Raw genomic sequence first — 6,000 nt, forward strand, 5'->3', positions numbered from 1 at the left:
AATTCAAGGGTTAGGGAACTTCACTGGATGGGGTAATATGGTGCCAAGGAACCCATCTGAGCTTAGCTCTCCTTTCTGTCTCTCCAGGAGGATGCAGGGGACAGGGTGCTAGAGACACTGCTTCAAATATAAGGGGAAGTAAAGGCCAGTGTTTTAATTTATAAAGTGATCTAGCCATACATCATTAATTTTAAAGAATATTTCTGGTAACTAATGTGTAAATTCAAATACACATAGACACATATTATATACTTTTTTAAGACAATTGTCAGTCATAGCTCCCTTGACAGGTGTCTCTCTGCTACCAATTCAAGCACGAGGGAATGGACCTTCAGTAAATGCCAAAATACTTCTCAGCAGCCGGAATCTCACTACCCATGATCATCTCAAGGGAAAACTAATTGGTAGGCGGGGTATCATGGAGCTGCCAGAGCAGCATTCAGTGAGAAATGCAAGTATCAGAGCAGGTTCTTATGCATTATTACACAAATGCAACCTGAATCAGTGGCACTATTAATTTATCTTTGCAGAAGGAACAAGCCTGAAGTACTGAGGGAAGCAGATTGGATAGAGCTGGCATATACGTGCTTGAAATAAAGCATCCATATTTCACATGCTGCTCCACTTCTGATCAGAAGCTCTAAAATTGCAGCGATGATAGAGAAACCAGTTTGGAGAGGAGACAAAAAAACAAAGCCTATGGATGTAGGGAAGAAAGAAAAAGCAAAGCAAGTATGATGAAAGGTGATCACCAATGTTTGCTTCAATTCCAAAGGGATGCTTTTTCTGTTCTTCACAAGAAAGTTGCCCTTGGCTCCCACAAGCCTTTGGAGAATGATTTCTTTGAACATGTCTGCAGTGACAAGCACTTGGATCTGCTATGCCACATCAGACAACCACTGGCATGAAACTTGCACCTGACACATGAGGAAAATGTATATGGAACCTACAAGAGGCAAAGTCAGGAATAATTTGACTTTCAGAAGATCTCAGGCAAGTCAAAAAGCAGAGATTCCTGTAATTTTGAAGACTGAACTTTCAGATAGTAGTAAGAATGAATTACTGAAATACTGCAATTCTGGAGAATCTTGCTACTAAAGTGAGTTGCACATATGCAGAAAAAAAAGTAAAATTTATTGTTCACCACTGAGGAATTAATTATTACTATTTCCAAATTTCAACAGTTTGTCAAAGAAATGAAGTTATGAAGCAAGTAATAAAAAATTTTCAAACAAATAGATGTTGAAATAGTGTTATGAATTCAGCCACAATTGAAAAATGAATATATAAAAATGATGAATCACACATTTACCAAAAAAAAAAAGACAAATCAAAACACAAAACCAGGAAAAATCCCTGATCCAGAGAAACACCCTCCCACATTCATGTTTCCTCTGGTAGGGGAAAAATATGAACCTCAGACTGTACATGCAGCTCTCCTACCTTGTACCAGATGAGTTTATGCACTGAGTGTCCATCCCAGAATCAGACTGTAAATAAAGGAGGACAAGATTGAATTAAATTGTGTTGAGATCCTGGGACCATGATGAGCAAAGAGTAACTGCTCTCTGCCATTAGGGCATGAGTGAAACTTTGGACCATGGTCTGGAAGAGGGTTACTCCACATCTATGCTGATGGCTATAATTTAACATGTTTGAACTTGACTTTTGTAAACAGCATATTCTTTAATAGTGTCTGTGAGGCTGACTAGTTGGAAAATAGCACAAAGCCAACAGAAAAATAAAAAATATAAGGTCAGTATGCTCTAGTATTCTTGGTAAGACTAAGGAAGGACTTGTCTCCACTCATTGGACAAACCTTCTCCTTCAACATAGTGCTGTGTCAGGAGGCAGCAGTGAAGGACATAGAGGTTCCTCAGTGGGAGGCATGATGGCATTCTGTGATGGAAAAAATATGGCCATCAGTTTTCCTGCTGAATGGGTAAGGAAACTGATGACAGCCATCAATTTGGGGGTTTTGCTATCCAAAAAATGGATATGACATTTTCCTGACTGTCTGCTGTGTCCAGAATGTACAGGAGTCCTGAGAGAAAGCATGATTGCACAGCCAGCACTGTGTGAAGCAATTGTGAAATGCATTGTCCCTGTGGTGGTTCATATTTTATTGAAGAAAGCCCTAAAATATAAAGTGTTGGTTGATTATGGGTAACCAAATCATGCTAGATGTCCATAAGCAATTATAATAAAATATTAAAATAGTTTTATAGTCTAGCAAAAAAAATGATAAAAATATAGAGCCACATACTTTTGATTTAGTTGCTTCAATTTCCTTTTTTGTACATTAAAAATGTATACAGGAGCTGCCATTTCAGTTGCATAGGATATCAAGCCACTTTATTTTTTGAGAAACACCAACCTAAGTACAGCTGATTTGCCAAGTCACGAAGATTTGCCCCCACTAAGCTGCACATAACTGAGTTATGCTTATGATCTGTCCTTAAATAATAAATTTAGAATCCTTATTAGAAAAAGTGCTGCTGTCTAGCAGTTGGAGATAAACTATGCTGCAGAAGTCTCTCGAAAAAGATAGAAATAAGTTGCTTAATAAAGTCTAAATCATTCCTTAGGTTAGCTAATAGAAGCACCCATGGTTATAAAATTAATCAGTCTCTGCTATTACAGCAAATTGGTGAAGATTGTATTGACACATCTTCATCTGCATGTCTCATCAGAGGTGTCCGTGCCATTTAGCTACAAAACCCTGGAGGCTTTACTCTGCACAGAATCTTATAATACTTCAATTAAGGGACACCAAGCTGCCAGCCAGACAGCAGAGCATTTATTTCTTGATGACTCCTTAAGTTGTGCCACAGGCCTATCATTAAGAGAATATTTTTCACAGCATGTTGCAAAGATCCTCATGCCATTAAAAGGAATTGAAAAAGCATCAATTTGTTGTTTCCACCTAACACAGATATTTTTCATTGCTGGAACAGCCATTAAAAACAATCTGTTTTATTGCGTTCTGAAAAGATCACAGGAAGTACACATCGTGATTTATTTTAAGTATGACATTAGTATGAAAGGTATAGAAAATCTGAAATATTTGCAATAAATACTTAAAACCACAAAGTATTAAATATGTTTTCTTAAAAATTTTGCTAAAAAAATCCTTTACTATGATTTCATATGAGACCTTCAGAGATTCTTAAATGACCTTGAAGGCATCTTTGTTTTTTGAGAGGGGATCAGACTGTTTTGGTCCTATGATATTCAGAACTAATGAACAATGCCATATAATGGGTACAAAACTTAAAAGTGAATTTTTTGTTTCATATGCTTCCTATGGTTATGACCTTTACTTGACATGGAGTAACAGAACCTCTAGACCAGGAAACAAGGAAGCTTTACATGGAATATATATATATATATATATACACATGAGCGCACGCGTGCACACACACACACACATTTATATACAGATAAATTACACTTCCTCTAATAGTTTAGGACTCATCTGCAAAGGAACTCCAAGCATTGCTCAGCCACTTGAACTGCTTAGCTTCAATAGCAGGAAAGCAACTAAATCCCCAAGTGCCCACAGTTCCTTGGGCACCAAGAGTATCACCCATTCACCTGCCAGCATGAGATTGCAATTTAACTTTACTGACCAGCTGTGTGCCCAACACCTGGGTAATCTGGAGAGCAGCAACACTGATCTCTCATGCAAACCCTAATCTAGGGCTCATTCCCAGACCTGCCTCCTGACAGGACTCAAAATGTTAGGGTCTAGCTGGGAAATACATACTGCACTGAGCGCTGGGGCGCACAACATGAGAAGGACTTGGACAGACTGGAGCAAGTCCAGAGGAAGATGGTCAGAGGGCTGGAGCACCTCTCCCATGAGGACAGGCCGAGAGAGCCGGGCTTGTTCAGCCTGCAGAAGAAAAGGCTCCAGAGAGACCTTATAACACCTTCCAGCACCTAAAGGGAAACCTATAAGAAGGCTGGAGAGGGGCTTTAGACAATGGCATGTAGTGGCAGGACAAGGGGGAATGGCTTTAAACTGAAAGGGGATAGGTTTAGATTACATATTAGAAAGCAATTCTTTACTGTGAGGGTGGTGAGGCACTGGGAGAGGTTGCTCAGAGAAGATGTAGATGCTCCATCTGTGAAGGTGTTCAAGGCCAGGTTGTGGTAGGCTTTGAGCAACCTGGCCTAGTGGAAGGTGCCCCTGCACATGGTGCAGAGGGCTGGAACAAGATAACCTTTATGGTCCCTTCTAGCCCAAGCCATTCTATAATTCCATGATTCTATATACTTGGTTTTACCATACTGGTCGGTGAATGGGGCTCTCCTGCTTTTTCTCATCATCATTCTGCCTTCTGTAAATCAAGAATGTAAGCACAATCACCTCACACATCTGCAAGGAAGTCCCCCATTTGCCAGGGTGTGGTGCCCTCTGGAGTGGGTCTCCTCTAGTGTCCCTCTTGGAGGTGTTTTGCATTGCACTGCACTGTAAAGGCAAATAAGAAAAGGAGGTGCCTGTCTTCCTAAGCCCATGTGCTAGCACCTCATGTAAGATTCCAAAACAACGGGGCCAATGCTCCACAACAGGCAGTATGGGGATCTGAAGGACTGTGCCTCCCCAATGACTTGGGCCCTGTGCTGTTGTCATGAGTTGACCCAGGCTCAGTGACAGGTGACCATCGAAGCTGCTCCATCACTCTGCCTCTCAGCAGGACAGGGGAGAGAAAATATAATAAAAGGCTGATGAATTGAGATAAGGGCAGAGAAAGATCATTCACCAGTTACTCTCACAGGCAAAGAAGACTTAGGGAAGTTAACTGAATTAATTACCAATCAAATCACAGCAGGATGAGAAATAAAACTGTATCTTATAAATAAAACTGTATCTTCCCCTCACACTTCTCTTCTTCCTAGGCTTCTCCCAGTTCTCTCTCCCTCCTTTCCCTTGCCAGTGCAAGGGGATAGGGAATGGAGCTTTATCACAGGTTGTCTCTCATTCCTTCCTCATCAGAGAAACAACTCCTCACACTCTGCTTCTGCTCCAGCATGGAATTCCCCCACAAGAGTCCTCCACAAACTTCTCTAATGTAAATTCGTCCCATGGGCTAGTTCTTCACAAACTGCTTCAGAGTGGGTCCCTTCCACAGGGCACAGTCCTTCAGGAACAGGCTGCTCTAGTGTTGGTTCCCTGTAGGGTCACAAGTCCTCTCAGCAAATGTTCTTCACATGGGCTGCTCTCACCACGGGGCCACAGGTCCTGCCAGGACTTTTCCGGAATCTTTCGGGAATCCTGAAAAGTCTCTTTCAGGACTCTTTTTTCAGGAATCCTTTCAGGATTCTATTCTGAAATTCAGAAATTCAGTCTCTTTCAGGAATCCTCCTGCTTTCCCTGTGGTCACAGTCCCTTTCAGGAGTCCACTGCTATGGGGGTTGTAGTTGGATCTCTGCATTCCCGTGGACCTCCATGGGCTGCAGGGGCACAGCTGTTTCACCATGGTTTGTGCCACAGTCTGAAGGGAAATTTCTGCTCTGGCACCTGCAGCAGCTTCTCTCCCACCTTCTCCACTGACCCTGGTGACTGCAGAGATGTTGGTCTCACATATTCTCACTCTGTCTCTCTCTCTGGATGCAACTGTGCAGTAACTTTCCCCCCCTTCTTGAATACATCATCCCAGAGGTGCTGCCGGCGTTGCTGACAGGCCTAGCACTGGCCTGTGGCTGGTCTGTCTTCCACTGGCTCTGTTGAACATGGGAGAAGCTTCTGGCAGCTTCTCACAAAAGTCACCCCAGTAGCCCCTCTGCTACCAGAACCTTGCCAGGGTTCAAGAACCATGCTGCACCCCTTTTCTGATCTTCACACTTTGCCAGATAGTTTCTCAAATTTTAACCCTGGCTGTCCTGGGCAGATAAGAGAGGTGGATAAGAACCTCTTGAGAGTCCATACAAACTTAAGTTGCCATTTTCTCCTGAATACCACCACTGCTACCTCTGTGTCCTGGGATAACTTTC

The sequence above is a fragment of the Ammospiza nelsoni genome, chromosome 1, assembly GCF_027579445.1.
Source record: "Ammospiza nelsoni isolate bAmmNel1 chromosome 1, bAmmNel1.pri, whole genome shotgun sequence".
Taxonomy (NCBI): Eukaryota; Metazoa; Chordata; class Aves; order Passeriformes; family Passerellidae; genus Ammospiza; species Ammospiza nelsoni.